Genomic DNA, 21,896 nt, shown 5'->3' on the forward strand with positions numbered 1-21,896 from the left:
TCCTTGAGCCTCTTTATCTATAAAAGAAAAGAGTTGGAGCAGAGACCCCCAGGGTTCCCTTCAGCTCTAAATGGCCTAAACCTGATAAAGGCATCCCTTACCCACAGTGCAGCCCAACAGGGATTCTTAGCTGAGCATCCGCAAGGGTGAAAGCCAGTGCACTGGTTCTTAGGACCGTCGGTTTTATTCTTTTCTTTTGAGGACAGCTTTTCACACTGAGTGCAGCGTGGCTTCTCTTGAGCGGCCATGACTGGCCCCAGCCCAACGTCCTGGGCTGTGCAGCCAGAGAGCGCGAGCCAGGCCCTGCCAGTTCAGGGGCAGCAGAGAGTTGGAGGCCGGTTGCATCCATCTGCAGCCACACTTTGAGACTCTCAGCGGCTGGTGAAAACAGATATTTGAGTCTCCTCCTTTTGCAGGTGGATTTTTTTACCAACTGAGCTATCAGGAAAATCTGCCTGCAGGAGACCCCGGTTCGATTCCTGGGTTGGGAATATGCCCTGGAGAAGGGATAGGCTACCCACTCCAGTATTCTTGGGCTTCTCTTGTGGCTCAGCGAGTAAAGAATCCGCCTGCAGTGCGGGAGACCTGGCTTCAGTTCCTGGGTTGGGAAGATCCCCAGAAGGGAAAGGCTACCCACTCCAGTATTCCGGCCTAGAGAATTCCACAGACTGTATAGTCCATGGGGTTGCAAAGAGTTGGACACGACTGAGTGACTTTCACTTCTCTTTTCCTTTCACAGGTGAGGCTGGACAGGGTTTGGGACTCTCCCTGTGAGGAGCACACCTCCCTGTCCCCAGGGAAGAGGCCACCCATTGCTGTCTAGGGAGTCTGCCTGTCTCTTCTCTGTGGTCTGTTTCCCTCGGGGCTGATCTGACTGAATCCAGCCTCCTCTTCCCTGGAAGGCTCTGGGCAGAAGTAGGAACAGAGATAAACCAAGGCCGTATCTTTTGCTGCATCTCACCACCAACCCCCACTTCCCTCAGGTTGTCCCCCATCCCCCAGGGCAAGCTGGGGATGGGCCCACCCCCCAACTACTGACTCTGGGTGCAGCCTCCCTGAGTGCCAGCAACCCCACGGAGCAGCTGATCTCCCAGTCCGTCTGCTTTGGGGCAGCATTGTAGGGTTTTGTTGTTGTTGTCTTTTGCATGGTTCTGTGTTTGTACCATGCTTGGCTCACACTGAGATTCGGATTTGCTTTTCCTGAGGGCCAGTACTTGGGCATGCACTGCAGGGCCAGTGGGGCTCTCAGGGCTCAGCTTCCTCCTTCTCCAGAAGGCAGACTGGAAGGAGGAGCAATTCAGAAGCCAAGACATCACCAAACAGTAACAGCTCACGCTTACTGAACACTCACTCACTCCAGATGCTGGTCTTGGAGCTTTACAGGAGCCCTGCCTTTTCATCACCCAGAAACCCTGTTTATAAGTGAGAAAATGAAGCACAGAAAGATTCAGCGATTTCCCAGGGCCACATGGTAAGGGAGAGATTTGAGACTCAGATACGGGCAAGATGACGGCGCCCTTCCTCAAAGCTGCACACTGTCTTCAGAAAGAAGACCGCAGAGCGAGCCGGGAGCTGGCAGAGTCCCCAGTCCAGGCCTCTCGCTCAACAGGTGGAGAGACCCAGGCACAGAGAGGGGTGGAGGCTTCTCTCTGGTCACTCAGGGCCTGGGAGGTCCAGCCAGATCCCAGCAGTGCCCCTCCACTTACACTGCTTGAGGCGGGTTTGGGTACAGAGTCCAGGATTTAGCTGGAAAAGCTCAGAAACTCTTGGCTCCCTTGCCAGCCCCTCCAGGCTGTAGAGAAACAAGTGGCCCACCCGTGCCTGGATGTCACATTTCCTGTTTGTGAGCCTGGGTTGTGGTAGAGCCCTGAGGAAGGGCAAGGGGAGGACAGGGCCTTCCTTTCGGGAATTTGAATTGTTGGATGGGAGAATTGTTGCAACATTGTGTCTAAATGTTTCATTCTTGTAGACAGAGACACCAAGGCCCCCCAAATGGAAGAACCTGGCGGAAGTCACAGAGGGCTCTGGGATCACCCTGGGTTTTGGTTTTGGTCTTAGGGTTTGGTTGGTTTAGGCTTTTTTTTTTTTTCTTTCTGTTCTTTTTGAGATGATACAATCATAGAATGTGTGAGCTGGCAGAGATCTAATCAGTGCCTTGGTTCACCTCCCTCGGTTGCTCAGTTGAGAAGCTGAGGCTGGGGTGGATGTGGGCAGGAATGGGAGAGTACTCTTTTTTTTTTTTTAATTGTATAATGCTTTACTGTATTTGTTGTTGTTCACTCCGTAAGTGTGTCCGACTGTTTGCGACCCAATGGACTGCAGCACACCAGGCTTCCCTGTCCTTCACTAACTCCTGGAGTTTACTCAAATTCATTTCCATTCAGTCGGTGATGCCATCCAGCCATCTCATCCTCTGTCGCCCCCTTCTCCTACTCAATCTTTCTCAGCATCAGGGTCTTTTCCAATGAGTCAACTCTTCACATCAGGTGCTTCAGCATCAGTCCTTCTAATGAATATTTAGGGTTGATTTCCTTTAGGATTGACTGATTTGAGCTCTTTGCCTTCCAAAGGACTCTCAAGAGTCTTGTCCAACACCACAGTTCAAAAGCATCAGTTCTTGAGCACTCAGCCTTCTTTTTGGTCCAACTCTCACATCTATACATGACTATTGGAAAAAGAGCTTTGGCTAAACGGACCTTTGTCGGCAAAGTGACATCTCTGCTTTATAATACGCTGTCTAGGTTGGTCATAGCGTTCCTTCCAAGGAGCAATCATCTTTTAACTTTATGGCTGCAGTTACTGTCCAAAGTGGTTTTGGAGACCAAGAAAATAAAATCTGCTTCTGTTTTCATTTTTTCCCCTTGTATTTGCCATGAAGTGATGGGACCAGATGCCATGATCTTAGTTTTTTGAATGCAGCTTTCTCACTCCTCTTTCACCTTCACCATGAGACTCTAGTTCCTCTTCAGTTTTTGCCGTTAGGGTGGTGTCATCTGCATATCTGAGGTTGATGATATTTCAGCCAGCGATCTTGATTCCAACTTGTGATTTATCCCGTCTGGCGTTTCACGTGATGTTCTTTGCACAGAAGTTAAATAAGCAGGGTGACAGCCTTGCTGTACTTCCTTTCCCAGTTTTGAACCAGTCTGTTGTTCCATGTCCGGTTCTAACTGTTGCTTCTTGACCTGCATACGGGTTTCTCAGGAGGCAAGCAAGGTGGTCTGGAATTCTCATCTCTTTAAGAATTTTCCACTTTGTTGTGATCCACATAGTCAAAGGCATTAGTATAGTCAGTGGAGCAGAAGTAGATGTTTTTTTCTGGGATCCAATGGATGTTGGCAATTTGATCTAAATGTTTCATAGTATATTTAACAGTTACTTTATTGTTGAAAATTTGCGCCACTTAAAATATTTTTTAAATTAATTTTCATTGGATTATAGTTGATTTACAATGTTGTGTTAGTTTCTGCTGTATAGCAAAGTGAATCAGTTATACATATAGTCACTCTTTTTTAAAAAAGAATTTCTTATGGCTGTATCAGGTCTTGGTTTCCACTCTCTAGTTATGGGGCACAGGTTCCAGAGCCCACCGACTCTGTAGTATGCAGCACATGGACTTAGTTGCCCCAAGGTATGTAAGATTTTGGGGGCTTCTCACGTGGCTCAGTGATAAAGAATATGCCTGCCAGTGCAAGAGACACAAGTTTGATCCTTGGGTTAGAAAGATCCCCTGGAGAAGCAAATAGCAAGCCGCTCCAGTATTTTTGCCTGGAAAATTCCATGGACAGGGGAGCCTGGTGGGCTATAGTCCATGGGGTTGCAAAGAGTTGGACACAACTTAGTGACTAAACAACATATGGGATCTTAGTTCCCTAACCAGGGATCAAACCTGCATCCCTTGCATTGGAAGGCAGATTCTTAACCACTGGGCCACCAGGGAGGTCCCTATATCCACTCTTCCCCACCCCCCCACTCTTTTTAGAGTGCTTTCTTAAGATTCTAGAACTGGCTGCTGGCAGAACACTGAGGAGAACTCATTTTTTGAATCAACATACAACAAATACCATTGAATGTCACCTCTTACCCAGTGCTGATTAACTAGGAACTTTCCATCTGGTGGGGAGGCAGATATTAATCCAATAATTATGCATTTGTGTCCAAAGAGGGGTCAGTGCCCTCAAGAGAAAAAAACAGGAAGCTACATGGAGAATAAGACTCTTCCTTAGAAAGTACATTTGTAGCTGAGACCTAAAGGACATGTAGGGCGGGGGTGAATGGGTGTGAGGGAGGTGGGGAAAGGTGTCCCAGGCAGAGGAAGGAGCACGTGCAAAGGCCCTGAGGCAGGAAGCCCCTCATTTTGTACATGAAAAAGCCGAAGCCCAGAGACTGGAAACCGATCCAGCTAAGCAACTCCAAGAATCTTTCTCTCCCCTCCATGCCCCCAAATTCTCTCTAACTTTTTTGAGGGAAAGAGGCAGAAGATAAACAACTAACTAACCAAATGAGTTAGTGGCAGAGCTGAAATGACAAGGACCCACCCCTTCATGATGAGGGAATTTTAGAAAACCCTAAAATGGGCAGTTTTTGAACCATGGGACCTTGACTAAGACAGTTAGCCCCTCAGAGCCCCTGTTTCTTCATCTGTAAAATGATGAAGCTCTTCCTGTGAAAGGACTCCTTGCTGGCTGGTCAGTGTGGGAAACAGCCAGGAACTGCCAGCTCCTGACCTGCGTCTCTTCCTAGGTCAGCCCTGGGCCTGGGGTCTGAAGGGGCCTCTCTCCACCCCGTTGTTTGACTGTAATCCTATAACCCACCAGTCAGCATTAACCGTATATGGTACCAGCATCCCATCAAGACAAAATGAATCTTGGACAGTGAACTTCTAGGAGATAAAGAAGAAACTTGGGAGCCTATTAATACTATACATCCATCATCTCAATAGACACTTAAACAGGCAGTGCCGTTACTCCTCCCAGCAGTCTTGCAAGGGGAGAGCTCTTCTGCTCCTGGGCTTGGGAAGGACACCGAATCTCTCAGAAGGATCCTGCCTGAGCTCACATGGCTGCAGAGGGGCCACTCCGGGGCGGGGGATGGTGGGGGTGGTGAGGGGTGAGTGCAGCCCCAGCCTGCTCACCTTGGCAGCTACCTTCTGGTCTGTCTGCCCTTGAGACAGCCCTAAGCAGAGGGTCCAGGCGCCAGGAAAGTGGATCCGTGCGGCCCAGGGCAGAGGGCAACCCTGGCAGGCAGACACACTGGCTGTCCTTCTAAACCTATAGTCTTTAAATCTTTGTTCAACATTTATCTGGGGTGGAGGGGGGAGGTGCTGGAGGAAGTGGATTTGTGGTGAATCCAAATGGTGAACCTCTTCTCCGTTCTGAATTCATTCTACACGAGAACGTTTTGCAGAACAGAAGGGATAGAAATTCACTGACAAAGTCACTTTCCCAGCTGCAGTGAGTTAATGTCCTAAAAAAACACTGGCTGTTCCCCATTTTTCTTTCTCTCTCCAGTGTGTGTTTGAGCTTTTCCAAGCCAGACAGCTTCTTGGGAGGCTCGTTAGAAGATTTGTTTTGGTTCTGTTTTTATTTGAAATTTATTTAAATATAGATGAGAACGACTAGTCTCAGAAAGGTGGACCACTCTGCCCGTCATTTATTTTGACTGAGCAGCTTGGGGTATTCTTTGGATGACATATTTGAACTTGGCTCCTTTTATTAATTAAGCACAGGAAGTATTGCTTGCATTTACATAAAAGACAGCAATGCATTTTCGGAAAGTATCAGAGAACCACTAGATTTATTTAAATAGCTTTTGGTTTGGTTTTAAGAGTAATGTATTCTCATTGTAGAGCATTTGAAAAATGTAGAGAAGTGGAAAGAATAAAGGGATCACACTACCACAATCTCATCACACAGAATTTACCGCTATGACCACGTGACACTAGGCGTTGTTTTGTTCTTGCTGTAAAATATAACATAAACTGTTTTAACATGATTTGAGTGTGCAGTTCAGTAGCACTAAGTACATTTGCTTCCCCAGTCTCTAGAACTTTTCCATCATCCCAAACAGAAGCCCTGTATCAACTGAGCAAATAATTTCCCATTTCTAACTCCTTGCAGGTTTCCCTGGTGGTTCAGGGGTAAAGAATCCTCCTGCAGTGCAGGAGAAGTGGGTTCGATTCCTGGGTTGGGAAGATCCCCTGGAGAAGGAAATGGCAAGCCACTCCAGTAAACTAAACTACCACCACCAACTCCTTGTAGCACGTAAAAGTGAAAGTCATTCAGTCATGTCCAACTCTTTACGACCCCATGGACTGTGTCCTGCCAGGCTCCTCTCTGTGGAAGTCTCCGGGCCAGAATACTGGAGTGGGTAGCCATTCCCTTCTGCAGGGGATCTTCCCAACCCAGGGATCGAACCTAGGTCTCCCGCCTTGCAGGCAGATTCTTTACTGAATGAGCCACCAGAGAAGCCTTTGCAACACATGGTAATCACTATTCTACTTTCTGTGTCTATGAATTCAGCTACTCTAGGTACCTCAGCTAAGTAAAATTACACAATATGGGTCCTTTTGTGTCTGGCTTATTTCACTTAGCATAATGTTTTCAAGGTTTATCCAGGTTGAAGCATGTGTCAGAATTTCATTCCCTTTTCAGGCCAAATAGCATTCCACTCTGTGTCTGGACTGCATTTCTTCATCCATTCACTCGTGGATGGATATCTGAGTTGTCTTCACCTTTTTAGCTTTTGTGAATAATGCTGCTTGAACATCAGTGTACCAATATCTCTCTGAGTCCCTGCTTTCAGTTCTTCTGGGTCTATCGCCAGAAGTAGGATAGCTGAATCATATTGTAATTCTGTGTTTAATTTTTTGAGGAAAAGTCCTACATGTCCGGTAACTCTGATGTATAAGATCCAAAATATAAATCAAACTCTATGTGCAATTTTTTAAAAATAATTTTATTTATTTACTTTTGGGCTGTGCTGGATCTTTGTTGCTGCATGGATTTTTTCCTAGTTGCAGCAAGTGGGGGTACTCTTTAGCCGCGGTACTCGGGCTTCTCATTGAGGTGGCTTCTCTTGTTGTGGAGCACAGGCTCTAGGGCACTTGGGCGTCAGTATTTGCCACACGCAAACCACAGTTGTGGTTCCCAGGCTCTAGAGCGCAGGCTCAATAGTCTTAGCACATGGTCTTGGTTGCCCCAGTACAAGTGGGATCTTCCCGGATCAGGGATCGAACTGGTGTCTCCTGCATTGGCAGGTAGATTTTTTTTTTTTTTTTTTTTTGCCACTGAGCCACCTGGGAAGCCCTATGTGCAATTTTGTGCCTGACTTTCTCACTTAATTTTCCGTTTTATTAACTATTCCTCAAGTTTGCGTTGTTATGCCACATTCCCTTTCTCTCCACTCATTGATTTCTGGGCCACAGGAAAAGATTTTGAACTATGATGAGAAAGTAAATAACTTGCTTCCGGTAAACAGCCTTATGTTTTGTTCGTGCTTGTCCCAGAAATACTCGCCAAAGATAAGTGGCTACCCTCAAGAAATTTTTAAATTTCTCCTTGAGGATTCTTGGGGATCATCCAGTTCAGTGTTTTTAAAAGTTCTTTGTCGCCAAGAAACCTTTACTACAATAGCAAAGAGATAAAAAGGAGAGCTGATCTAGAGAAAGGTGGATGGGACTCAGAGTCCTGCTCTCTCAGTACCCCCAGCTCTTCTCTGTCTCTGAGGGACTTTGGAGGGGAGATTCTGTTTTTTTTTTCTGGAACTCAGTTTAAAAACCACCAGACCGAACCAGCATTTTTATTTTAACAAAGAGTGGACATCTTGCGAGAAGAAGGGACTTGCATGAGGTCAAGTTCATTTTTTAAAATTCATTCATTCATTTATACATTTTCTCAACCTATAATACCTATTGCACGCATGGCAGCGTCACTTAGGGAGCTTGTTAAAAATACAGATTCCCAGGACTCTTGCTTCTGGACTGCAAAGCATAGGTGCGTGGTGAGACCGGGACAGGGACCCCAGCTCCACAGTCCACACTGGGCTCTGTCGAGGGGAGGCTTCCCATTGTAGCGCCTGTGTTTGCATATTCAGCCTTCCTCACCCACCGCACTCCTACTCATCCTCTGAGGCCCAGTTCAAATGTAGCCCCTTCCTCTATGAAGCCTGGCTGCAAAGGCTTTCTTCCTCTGAGGTCCCCAGAACACAAAAGGGGGCTTCATTCTCACTCAGCTACTCACATTTTTTTTCTTTCTATCGTATGTTTTTGCTTCCAGGCCTGGCTCCCTGACTACAATGTAAGCTCCTTAGGGAGTTTCTATAATCTCTGCGTGCCCCATGGTACCAGGCAAAGATGGGGATGCTTTGTGATTGCTTATTGGCTGGACTTAGATCTAGTACAGCCCCATATTTAGAGGATAAAAAAAAAAATTGCAGCCCAGATAAAGTCTGCAATTTATGGAAGGTCATACAGCCCCTCAGGTGTGTCCTGGGCTCAGCTTGGCACTGGCCAGCTGCCTGGGAGGGCTGTTAGCTGTCTGGCCTGAGCAGAGAGCATTGTCTCTTCTACCTTGCTGCTGCCTCCCATGATAGCCCAGGTTCTCTGAAATCCAGAGAGCTCCGCCTTGCTGGTGATGCAGTGTGCATGCCGGGATGCCTGGCACTGCAAGTAAAATTGAGTTTCATGAAGTTTCACAAAGTATAAAACTTCAGCAGATATTATGTGACTGCTACTTGGACCAAGCCAGTGCTCAGAAGCTAAGAAAGCAAGACTAATAGGGACTGTCGGGGTGGGGCGGGGGGTGGGGAGGGGCAGCCAGCCTGCTATCCAGAGGTGGTTACTCCAAGCCCTCCTGTTATCCTAATTTGTGATCAACAACTGATGCTTTTCTAATTAGCATGCTGGATGCTAAAATAGTTTTTTTAATTGGGGAAACAGGTGCGTTGCTTATTATGAGAAATGTTACACACGGGCTCACAGCACTGAAATCAAAGGAGTTGTGATGTTTATGTATTTACGCTGTGTGGATGGGATAGCAGTTTCTGTTCACTCCCCGCTGTTGTGTGAAGATGGTATTCTGGTCCTTTACCCCATCCCAGCCAGGAACTCTGGGTTCTGAGGGATAAGCTGGGACAGAACCCAGCCTCTGGAAACCTGGCTTCTGCCTCTGCAGGGGTTGTTAGCCATGATTGTGCTCTTTCATGGACTCCTTTGGCATCTGTTAAAATATTAATGTTAGGGGTTGAATTTCAGTTCAACCAAACTGAGATGCTTCCTCATCGGTAATTGGGGGTGATTCCAGTACCTGCCTCTCAGAGAGCTTAGCAAGAATTGAATAATGAATATAAAGTGCTAAGAACCCAGCCCAGCATTCAATAAATAGTAGCATTTGCTGCTGCTCCTGCTTTTTTTATTGTTTTATTATTATCATATAAAGTACAGACTCCTACTCTTCAGTACCTCACACTCTGGACTGGGATATATATATATAATTATATATAAGTAATTAAAGGTAGAAGTAAAGGTGCAGAAGAGAAGCCCGAGAAGGGGCCAAGGTGGACGCAGAGAGAATGAAATGGTTTCTGGCTGAAAGAGCACTAGGCGGTGGCTAAGCTTTTGGGTCAGCTAGACCCAGATGAGTTCTGGTTCTGATCCTTAGCTGACTGAGCTTGAGCAAGAGATAGCACCTTCCTGAGCCTCAGTTTCCCTCCCTGTAAAATGGGAGTACCAGTAGGATCCATAAGGATGCGGTGGATGTCACCTCCTTCCCTCCCATAATCAGCCAGTTAAATCACACATCTTTGTTGCCTTGAACCATATGCCCTTCCTTGTCTTTCTAGCCAACTCTCCCCACCCCTGGTCTGGAACAGTCTGTTCCTAACTGGCGAGGGATCAGGCAAGTTGCCATCCCTCCCATTGTCCCTGGGCTGGTGTGGCTGGCTCGGTTACAACCCCAGCAGGGTTGCAGAGCTGCTTGGCACCCTGTGTCGCCATTCCTGGCCAGTGTCCTCTCTTGGTGCCCAAGGCATCTGCTCCTAACCTGAGTGGCTGTCACGCTGCAAGCCTGACACGTTCATAGGAGTGACCTAGCTTCCTATTCCATAGCAAAGGGAAGCCATAGAAGATAATGCTCTGAACTTCCTTCTCATTCCTTTCAAGTCTAGCTGAATCTGCACCCATCTCTGAGATGTAAGGAGGAAAAAATTTCTACAGGACACTGAGGAACACTCTTATCTCTGCTTCATTTTCCTTTGGTCATGTAAGGCTCTCATTGATGAGGAGGGTAAAGATTTTATAGGGAAGAGTAGGAGATATCCTACTCTGTGTGAGATGGGGAGTGTATCAGTCAGGATGGAGTATGATATGCTGCAGTAACAAACAACCCCTGAATCTTAGGGACTAAATCCGTAAAGGTAGGGTTTTTTTTTTTTTTTTTTTGGCTATACCTCTCAGTTTGTGGGATCTTAGTTCCCCAAACTAGAGATTGAACCTAGGCCCTCAGCAGTGAGAGCATGGAGTCCTAACTTCTGGACTGCTAGGGAATTTCCTAAAGCTTTCTTTCTTACTCTAGTTATTGTGAGCATCTTGAGTCAGCCAGGGCTGTGCTCTTCATTCAAGGAACCAGGCTGATGGAGCAGTTCCCTCCTTGAATGTACTTCATGGCACACAGAAAGAGAGCCCTTGAGGGTCTTCCACTGGCAATAAATGCTTGGGCCAGCTCACATCTTGCTGGTCAGACTAGTCACGTGGCCCTACTCAGCCACAAGGGGACCAGGAAATGGAAGCCTACCATGAAGATGGAGAGTAGTAGGAAATATTTTGTAGAACAGAATTAATGAGTACCCTAGGCACGTTACGCCTTTCTTTACCTAGGGTGCTAAATCAACTCTCCAAGCTGAGATAACCAGGCTGGTGGTACAGATAGAGCAGGCTATCAGCTCTCCTTTGTGAGTGTTAGGAAACCACAACCAGAGAGGAAAAACCCCAAGGTGCTTCTCAGGCTCAAGTGCGAAGCTGAGGAACAAAGAGGCACAGGCAACTGCCAGCCTCTCTAGGGTGGGAAAAAAAAAGCAGCTCCTCATGAAAAAGAGCAGCATGAAGAGGCAGGTGATGCCTGCTGGGAGTTCCAGGTGCTCAATGTGTAGGGAAGGCAGAGGAAGCAAGTGTTGAACCAGGGTTTGCAAACCACGTTCTTCATCTCAGAACTACATGTGTTCTATAAGTGGAGTGTACATTCAGGTGTTTTTGCTCCATTTCTGAGCTATTTGATGTGTATGAGAGGGATGTTCTTTCTGAATTGACTGCCTCACTTATCTCCAGTGCACCCCCGATGCTTACCTTTTTCCAGTGGCATTTCTTTTATTTGTTTGTTTATTTGTTTTTTGGCTGCGTCAGGTCTTAGTTGGACCGACGTGTTGTGTGGGACAGTAGTCGTGGCACGTGGGATCTTAGTTCCCCAACCAGGGATCGAACCTGTGTCCCCTGCATTGCAAGGCACGTTCTTAACCACTGGACCACCAGGGAAGTCCTGCCAGTGACATTTCTATGTCCCTTCATGGCATCCAAAATTGTTCAAGAGCAGTGTGGGTAGAAAGGGGAGGGAAGGACAGAGATGTGGCCATCCCTGGAAGAGGACTTGGGGTTTTTCTTGGACATAAATAAGGAAACTCTAGAAGAAGACCGTCGACTGAAGCCCTCAGCCCCTTCCCTGAGTGCTTGATTTCCTGTGCTGCCTTTAAGAGGCGTCTCCTCCTAGAGAGATGCCAGATACCTGAGTACCAGCTGCAGCTTTCCCATTTCGTTGCCGAGTGGGCCCTGATAAGTTATTTCCCCGTCTTGGTGCCTCAGTTTTCTCATCTGTAAATTGAAGTGGCTCAAAAGCCTCAGACCAGACTTGAGAGGAGAGTGGTGCTGGGTGGTGAGGGTGTTCCTGTAGCCGCATGGATGAGGAGGCAGGTAAGACTCCTCTCTGAATCCTCCCAATGTCCATGGAGCCCAGAGGAAGGGAGTGACTCATTGCTGCCATGGGACACTCACCTTGGTTGCAGGATGTATGGGCTGCAGGAGACTTGGACTTCCCACTACACTGAGCTCTATGAGAGAGAGGCCTTATTGCCTAATCCTTGTCAATCTTGTAGCCTGGACAGTGCCTGGCACTTGGTAGGTGCCAGTGTTGTGTGTTAGTCGCTCAGTTGTGTCCAACTCTTTGCGACCCTATGGACTATAGCCCACCAGGCTTCCCTGTCCTTCACTGTCTCCCAGAGTTTGCTCAGACTCATGTCCATTGAGTCGGTGATGTGATGTACACTATCTCATTTATTATGGTCTAAGAGAGAGACAATTTCATGAAAAGATGGGCATGATAAAGGACAGAAATGGTAAGGACCTAACAGAAGCAGAAGAGATTAAGAAGTGGTGGCAAGAATACACAGAAGAACTGTACAAGAAAGGTCTTAATGACCAGGATAACCACCATGGTGTGGTCACTCACCTAGAGCCAGACATCCAGGATTGTGAAGTCAAGTAAGGAAGCATTACTATGAACAAAGCTAGTGGAGGTAATGGAATTCCAGCTAAGCTATTTAAAATCCTAAAAGATGATGCTCTTAAATTGCTGCACTCCATATGCCTGCAAATTTGAAAAACTCGGCATTGGCCACAGGACCGAAAACGTCAGTTTTCATTCCAGTCCAAAAGAAGCGCAATGCCAAAGAATGTTCAGACCACCATACAGTTGCGCTTATTTCACATGCTAGCAAGGTAAAAGCTCAAAGTCCTTCAAGCCAGGCCTCAACAATACATGAACCAAGAACAAGCAGGATTTAGAAAAGGCAGAGGAACTGGAGATCAAATTGCCAACATTCACTGGATCATAGAAAAAACAAACATCCACTTCTGCTTCATTGCTGCTGCCGCTGCTGCTAAGTCGCTTCAGTCGTGTCCGACTCTGTGCGACCCCATAGATGGCAGCCCACCAGGCTCCCCCGTCCCTGGGATTCTCCAAGCAAGAACACTGGAGTGGGTTGCCATTTCCTTCTCCAATGTATGAAAGTGAAAAGTGAAAGTGAAGTCACTCAGTTGTGTCCGACTCTTGGCGACCCCATGGACTGCAGCCTACCAGGCTCCTCCGTCCATGGGATTTTCCAGGCAAGAGTACTGGAGTGGGGTGCCATTGCCTTCTCCATTAACTACGCTAAAGCCTTTGACTGTGTGGATCACAACAAACTGAAAAATTCTTAAAGAGATGGGAATACCAGACCACCTTACCTGTCTCCTGAGAAGCTTGTATAAAAATCAAGAAGCAACAGTTAGCACTGAACATGGAACAATGGACTGGTTCAAATTTGGGAAAGGAGTATGTCAAGGCTGTATATTGTCACCCTGCTTTTTTAACTTCTATGAACTTTAACTTCCAAGAACTATACAAAAAAGATCTTCATGACCCAGATAATCACCATGGTATGATCACCAGCCTAGAGCCAGACATCCTGGAATTCAAAGTCATGTGGGGCTTAGGAAGCATCATGACAAACAAAGCTAATGGAGATGATGGAATTCCAGTTGAGCTATTTCAAATCCTAAAAGATGATGCTGTGAAAGTGCTGCCCTCAATATGCCAGCAAATATGGAACACTCAGCAGTGGTCACAGGACTGGAAAAGGTCAGTTTTCATTCCAATCCCAAAGAAAGGCAATGCCAAAGAAAAAGCCTCTATATGAGGGTGGAAGAGTGACAAAGCTGGCTTAAAACTCGACATTCAAAAAACTAAGATCATGGCATCCAGTCCTGTCACTTCATGGCAAATAGAAGAGGAAAAAGTGGAAACAGTGACAGATTTTATTTTCTTGGGCTCCAAAATCACTGCAGACAGTGACCGCAGCCATGAAATTAAAGATGCTTGGTCCTTGAAAGGAAAGTTATGACAAACCTAGATGGCGTATTACAAAGTAGAGATATCACTTTGCCAGCAAAGGTCCATATAGTCAAAACTATGTTTTTCCAGTAGTCATGTATGGATGCGAAAGTTGGAAGGCTTTCACATAAAGAAGGCTGGCTGAGCTCTGAAGAACTGATGCTTTCGAACTGTGGTGCTGAAAACTCTTGAGAGTCCCTTGTGTCGACTAAAAAAGATGCACAACTTGAAAGCTGCAAGTTAAGCTTTATTTGGGGCAAAATGAGGACTGCAGCTCGGGGAGCAGCACCTCAGATAGTCCTGAGAGACTGCTCCAAAGCGGCAGTCGGGGAAGGTCAATAGGTAAGGTTTTGGTGAAGGCGGAGTTCCATACCATTAAGCACTTATTTTACAAAAGGGTTTTTGCTAGTCATGAGGATCTGATGTCACCATGAAGGGATTTAGTGCTTCTCTAGATATGAGGAGATGCAAGGATTGAGATCATAAAATCTGTTCATAAAAACATACAACTACCTAGAGACCTATCCCACCAGATTCCCTGGAGCAGAGGGCATCTCACTCCACCCTGAACCCCCTCAGGGGCTGTTGCAGGTCAATAGCTATAGCCTCATGGGGTTCCATTTCCCTAGAGGCAGATGGCAAATGCCTTTGTTGCTCAGTGGTTGGCAGTGCTCTTGATAACTGCCAATTTGTAGTTGACACTTGGATTGCAAGGAGATAAATCAGTCAATCCTAAAGGAAATCAACCCTGAATATTCACTGGAAGGACTGATGCTGAAGCTGTAGCTCCAGTACTTTGGCCACCTGATGCAAAGAGCCTACTCATTGGAAAAGACCCTGATGCTGGGAAAGATTGAAGGCAAAAGAAGAGGCCAGCAGAGAATAAGATGGTTAGATAGCATCATCAAGTCAATGAACATGAATTTGAGCAAACTCTGGGAGATAGTGAAGGACAGGGAAGCCTGGTGTGCTGCAGTCCATGGAGTCACTACGAGTTGGACACAAGTTAGCAACTAAGCAGCAACAACAAAAAGAGAGACATTCTCATTTACAGAGGAGAGAAACCAAGTCCCAGGAGGTCAGATGACTTGCCCGGGGTGACATATTTAGTCAATGCTCAGACCAGACTCATTCAAATGCAGGCTCTAACCATTATGCTATACTGCCTCCCGCTACTATGATGAGATAGGAACAGTGCTTGTCTGTTCATGATATTAATAATAATACAAGTTGCCTTTTTCTAAGTACTACGAGGTACCAGGAACTTTACAGATGTTATTCTTCACCTTTTAACGACTTAAGGAGTAGTAAATTATTATCCCTATTTTTATAGATGAGCAAATTGAGGCTCAGAAAGTGATGTGACTTATTCAGGGCCACACAGCAAGAAAGTCGGGGGGTGAGGGGCAGCTGGAATTTAAGCAGGCCTGGCTCATTCCAAGAACAGGCAGAAGAAAAGTCATCTCTGCTATGGGCTCCGTTAAGAGATTTTCTTGATTTTGTAGTTGTTTAACTTCTCACTAGGGTTCCTGGAACCTCGTCACTACAGATTAATTCTTGGACAGGCTTTTATGCTCAAGCCAACTTACTGTAAGAAAAAAAATCTAGTGTGTGTGGGGGAAGCCCAAGACAAAGCAACCTCAGGATTTTCTGGTAAATTCTTAGACTCTTAATACTTCCTGGCCTACAGAGGGGAGGCAGGGCAAGCTGAGATGATTCTAGCCCCAGGCTAGAGGGGGGTAGCGTGGGGTTGGGGAGAGACTGGGCTTGTACCACCTCCTGGATTGCAAAAATAGCCACAGGAAAGAGTCTGGCTGCTGGAGAGGCTAACCTAAGGCACGGGTTGATAGTCAACACAAGCCTTGAATCCTCAAGTGTCCGAGGGGGCTTCATTGAACCCTTTTTCTTTTATTGAGCTGTTTTTACATGAAACGACCCTGTGATTTATCCTCCAAACCTGCACATCTTTGAGAGTGAATGGGGCATGAAAATGATGACCTGTTACTTGTTCACAACACGTGCAGATCAGAACTGTGGTAGGGAAAGCATCTTGATCTTACAGGCTCTGGGAAACTACCCACACCAGGTTGGGAGGGTGGGTGGCTATGAAAAGGTAGAGACCAGGTGGTAAAAATAGGAGGGTGGTAAAATAGAACAGAAGACCAGGAGATGGGGCAGATGGAGCAGTGACTTAACCCCCGGGACACCTCTGCTGCTCTGGCCCTGTGCTAGCCCCCGCCTGGTTAACACAGCGGCAGGAGCTGAGGTCTGCAGAGAGCATTGGGCGTTTGTGGGCACACGTGTCCCTCCCGCCAGACTTGCACTTAACAAGTGCAGGGAGTGGATGCCGTTTAGTCTGTGCCCAGCCCAGCCCCAACAGTCTCAGGACTAAGTACTTGCCTTTCAAGCATTTGCTGACGATGCTGTAAATGCTAGTGGGCATGGCTTTCCTGAAGTGTGCCAGGGGAGATGATGTTCGGCTTGCAGAGGGAAGAGTCAGGGGCCCTGTCTGTGAGGAGCTGTTAGGTTCAGTGGCGAGGCAGGTGGAACTTACTGATTCTACGATCTTGCCATATTACTTGACTCTGAGCTTTGGATTCCCTGTCTGGGAAACAGAGGGCTCTTTACTGATTGCGGGGCTTCCCTGGTGGCTCAGACAGTTGCCTGCCATGTGGAAGACCCTGGTTTGATCCCAGGTCAGGAAGATCCCCTGGAGAAGGGCATGGCAACCCACTCTAGTATTCTTGCCTGGAGAATCCCATGACAGAGGAGCCTGGCAGGCTACAGTCCACGGGGCTGCAAAGAGTCGGACACGATTGAGCAACTAACACTTATGAAAATAGGATTCAATGAGACAGTATGTGTAAATGAAAGGCAGTTTTATTTACTAATAATAAGATTCTGGGAAGGAGGACTCAGCTCTACTGAAAAGATGTGTCTTAGAATCAATCAGAACAGTCCAGAGACGGACCAGACTACTCGGGTTGGTGGTGAAGCCTTCTCATCACTGGAAGTCTTCAAGCAGAGGCAGTCGGGCATGGATGCTATAAATGGTGTGACCACCTTTGGGAGAGAGGCTGGGTTAGCAGGACGTGGGGGAGAGGAAAGCTGAGAAGAGTGACTTGTTTACGTCCCTGTCCATGTCACTTGGAAGACCGTGCTGTCAGCCAGCGAGGGGAGCATATGGGACCAGCAGCCTGGGACTGGTGGGGACTGGCCCTTTAAGAAGGGGGGATCTGCCTCTAGGAGGGAGAACAGGAAATAGGCAGAGGCCCCTGACAGTTTTCTCTTTTTCCCATGCATCGGCCCCTTGCTGGTTCCAGGGCCTCCCATCTTGGCTGAGAGAGAGGAGGCGGCTTCCTTGGGACTTGAGCACTCAGTTGTTCCGATGGGAGCCTGGTAGAGCTTGGGACTTGGCACACCAGTTGGCCCCAGGGCACCCCTCCCTCCATCCAAGGCTGTGCTCTCCCCTCTGGCTCTGGTCTCTGGAGCCTCATTACATACTCTGGATACACCAGCTGCGCCCATCCGGGGGTTCTTCACCCAGAGTCTGTGGCTGGACACAAGGGTGCCATGAGCCCCCGGAGCTGGCAGGCAATGCAGAGTCAGGGAGACACAGCTCCTACCTTTTCATCTAATGGGGAGGGTTAGTGGTGGTGGTGGGGGGGACGCTGAGGCAAACCCAAGGAGTTGCTTAGAATCGGACCCCTGTCTGTCTATTGCCACCATTCCATTTGCCCCACTCCATGGGATTCTGAGACAGCAGCACCCTTGCCAGGGGAGCACGACCTTCCCTCTTCCAGGGGCACGTGGGGCCAGAGGCAGTCGCAGGGGTATCAGTGGGTGGTGCTGAGCTGAAAATTCAGATGTGGCTTCTCGAGCATTCCCCACAGCTTTGGTGCCTGACTGTCCTGCCTCTCGGCTCTGCCCCTCAGGTTTCAGGGCTGTGCCCATTCACACGCCCCTTCAGGACTCCCCGCTGTCACTCAGCGCTCCCTTCCCTTGGTGCACAGCAGACCTGCTGGCTCTTGCCTGCACGCTGGCAGCTCCCAAATCGGGCTCTGCCCAGGCTCTCTCTCCATAACAATGTTACTGAGCTGGCTTTGGCAGGTTCTTCAAACTCAGTGCTTCTAGAACCGAGCACCAGTGCCCCCTCCTTCCAACCCCTCCTCTCCATCTCATCTCCTGTACCAGCCAGAAACCTGGGGACTAGCTGGGTTTCCGGATCACCTGCAGACAAATTCCTGGGCCCCACCCTGGGCATCCTGCTTGGTTAGAGCTGAGTGGACGTGATGCTCCACGTTTCTAACAAGCTGCCAGGTGATGCTGAGGCTGCTGCTTATTCTAGCCACACTGAGTCACACTGAACTAGACTCGTCTCACTCCCTTCATCCCATGGCTCACTGTTATTCTTGTTACTGGGGCTTCCCTGGTGGCTCAGACAGTAAAGAATCTGCCTGCAATGCAGGAGACCCAGGTTCTATCCCTTGGTTTGGGAAGATCCCCTGGAGAAAGGCATGGCAACTCACTCTAGTATTCTTGTCTACAGAATTCCATGGACAGAGGAGGTTTGTGGGCTACAGTCCCTAGGGTCGCAAAGCATCTGACAAGACTCAGCGACTAACATATACACATATTCTTATTATTATTACCATAGTTAATATGTATTGAACACTTAGGGGCCAAGCCCTATACCAGGCATGCCTGGTTTCAAAGGCATGCCTTTGTTTCAGCTTACAAAGTTGTACTGAGTGCCAGGTGCTGTAATAGACAGTTCCTTATTGGTATAAAACATACAGATTTATCTGCCAGTAGAGTTGACGTTCTGGTCAAGGAAGAAAGAAAGTTAAAGGAAAAATAAGTTACCTACAAAAGGAAAGTAATCTAAAATGCAGGACCATCTCGTCGCTCCAAGAACGTGACATTGAAACAAATTTTGAAAGAGAATTCAATTCTTATAACCCAAGGTCTCAAGATGCCGCTTCTTTCTCATCTCTCAGCTCTCCCCATGGCATTAGGTCTCCACATTCCCCCTGGACATTGGCCGGCCACCTCCTGGCTGAGCTCCCTGCCTGGAGATTTAACTTCTTCCACCGACCCTCATCCTTCAGCCAAAAAAGTCTTCTAAAAAGCGAATCGTTGTAGCTCTCTTTGCCTAACAGCATTCAAGGATTCCCTAGTACCTTCAGGAGGAAATGCAGATTCCTCAGGTTCGAGGCTGGTGGTGATGAGATTCAGCTCGGCCCTCCAGCTTCTCTGCCCCCACCCCAACCCCATTCTGCCTCCTTCATCCTCCACACTTCAGCTATTCTGGATTGGGGCTTCTCAACTTCCCATTTTGCCTCCCACTCCCCCCCAACCCCCTGCACCGGATCACCAGCCCACCCATTCTGTCTCTTCACTTTTTGCACAAGGGGAAGCACCTTCTGCCTGTCTTGGTGCTCCCCGTGTCCCCTACACTCCTGCATCCTCCTTGCAGAGCTGATCTTTGGTACCCGTCCTTTCCCTCCTATGAATCTTCAAACGCTTCTCCCCTTGTCTCTGTCTCATCACGAGTTTTTCAGGGTCAGCAGTGTACTCATGAGTATTTCCCTTTTTCTCCATGGCCTTTCTAATTGGACCCTCTCTCCAGCCCTTCCCAAGGCAAGCTGCTGGCGAGAGGTCCTTGCACTCACTGACATCACTTCCTCACCTGAGGTTCATTCCTTGAGCCACTGCAATTCGGTGCCCAGCTGCAAGCATCCATGTGTTCTTGATGCCAGCTGCCCCGGGAAGCTCTTCTTTCACATCCTTCTCCTCGCAAGGTGATCTTATCCACTCACATCTCAGTGATGCCTAGAGCTGAATACTGACAGGCCTGTAGCATCTTTCTGGGGCATCCCACAGAGCCTGTCCCAGGGCAGCATTTCTCTTCTTCCTACAATCCTGATCAAACAGAGATGCTCTAAGGATTCTATCTACTTTCCTCTTTCTAAAGACCACCTCCACCTCCCCGCCCACCTCCAACTGTTGCTTTCAACTCTGTAATTATGTACGGGGTTTCCGCCTCCATGGGTGGTTCTGCTAGTGTTTACAGGCTCCCAACCAATAACTATTTAGGTAACTGTCTCTAGTGGATAGAGTCGAGTCTTCCAAAAAGATGTGTTCAAGTCCTAACCCCAAGTGCCTATGGCTATGAGTTTTTGGAAACAGATTCTTTGTAGATGACTCAAATTCAGATGAGGTCATCCTGGAATTGGGTGGGCTCCAAACCAATGACCAGTGCCCTTATAAGAAGAAGGAATCTTGGACACGATGCAGACGCACGCGAAGAACACTCTGTGGCTCCATAACCATGCAGGAATGGACACAACGTAGACACCAGGATGCTTTCAAACGGCGGCGCTGTAGAAGACTCTCGAGAGTCCCATGGACTGCAAGGAGATCCAACCAGTCAGTCCTAAAGGAAATCAGCCCCGAATATTCATTGGACGGATTGTTGCTGAAACTGAAGCTCCGTATCTTTGCCACCTGATGTGAAAAGCTGATTCACTGGAAAAGACCCTGATGCTGGGAAAGACTGAAGTGCAGTAGGAGAAGGGGTGACAGAGGATGAGATGAGATTAGATAGCATCACCGACTCAGTGGACATGAATTTGAGCAAACTCTGGGAGACGGTGGAGCACAGAAGAGCCTGGTGTGCTACAGTCACAGAGTTGGACATGACTTAGCAGCTGAACAACAAGACACAAGAAATGCCAGTGACTGCTACCAGAAGCTGCGAGTTAGGCGTGATGGATTCCCCCTCATAACCTTCAGAAAGAACCAACTCTGCCGACACCTTGACTTTGGACTTCTGGCCTCTATGACTGTGAGAGAATAAACTTCTGTTGTGTTAAGCCACGCGGTCTGTGGTATGGTCTTACGGAAGCCCTAGGAAGCTCGTATGCTGACCATCTGTCTATCTGTCCATGAGCCCACCCATCGTCAGGCCCTCCTCTGTACCAGACCCTGTGCGAGGACTAGCAGGGACCTTGGGTCAAAGCAGAGCTCCCTGCTGCCCTTGAGAACTTGCACATGGAAGGTAAGATGACATATGGACACACACACACACACACACACACACACACACAGCAACCTGCTCCATATGGACACACACACACACACACAGCAACCTGCTCCATATGGACACACACACACACACAGCAACCTGCTCCATATGGACACACACACACACACACACAGCAACCTGTTACACACACACACACACAGAGCAACCTGTTACACACACACACACACACACACACACACAGCAACCTGCTCCAAGCAGGCCATACAAGGGCAGAGGGAATTTGGGAGAGAGAGTCAGCCTTGGCCAGGAAGTGGATCTCAGAGGAGGTGGCATTGAGCTCTCAGCTCTGAAGGCTGCGCGTTCATCAGCCAGCTTTGCAGAGCAAGTGAGAACAGGCCTTCCACAGCCACCAAGCCCACGTGGGTCCCCGCCAAGGAGCCACAGGATCCTGGGAAAGCTCAGCCTCAGCTTCGTCAGCGCCCACACAGGGTGTGAGGCCCAGATAGGGACAAAGAATGTGCCTGGGGCCACATGGCCTGTGGAACCATGTCACTGGATTTATAAAGCACTTTCCTGGGCTTTCTTTTCTCTGCTGGTATTATTGGTATTGACCTCAGTTTTTAAAAAACTCTCTTCACTGCAAACCACCCCCTTGCACAGGCTCTTGGGAAAGAACTGTTTCCAGGGTGGGGCTGGGGAGGGGCGGGCCTGAGCATCCTCCTTATCTTCATGCCTGCTTTAGTTCTCACCTGGCCTTGCAGTGAGCCAGGGTGGGAGAGACTTCTCTGGGGCCCTACCAGATTCCGAGTCTCCTCTCTCAAAAGCTATTTCCCCCACTTCTGCTCTTCTCTCTTCTCTGTTTCAGGGCCAGGATTGTGCTCTGTTTTTTCTTTCACTGGTTTGTTTGGGCCCTCACCTTGGGAGGGTTCAGT

General features: G+C 48.0%; 1 protein-coding gene across 6 annotated transcripts in view; it reads left to right on the forward strand.

Annotated features, from left to right (window-relative positions):
- The window catches only part of GGTA1 (glycoprotein alpha-galactosyltransferase 1 (inactive)), a 72,581-nt gene that overhangs the window by 12,005 nt on the left and 38,680 nt on the right, over window positions 1-21,896 (forward strand). The window contains exon 1 of one of the 6 annotated variants that reach the window (XM_069580136.1): window positions 740-1,471. The exons of the other annotated variants lie outside the window; for them this stretch is intronic. The gene's annotated coding sequence lies outside the window, so the exon portion shown is untranslated. Of the gene's footprint in view, window positions 1-739; window positions 1,472-21,896 lie in introns of those variants that run through there. 6 annotated transcript variants of the gene reach the window in all.

The sequence above is a fragment of the Ovis canadensis genome, chromosome 3, assembly GCF_042477335.2.
Source record: "Ovis canadensis isolate MfBH-ARS-UI-01 breed Bighorn chromosome 3, ARS-UI_OviCan_v2, whole genome shotgun sequence".
Classification (NCBI taxonomy): Eukaryota; Metazoa; Chordata; class Mammalia; order Artiodactyla; family Bovidae; genus Ovis; species Ovis canadensis.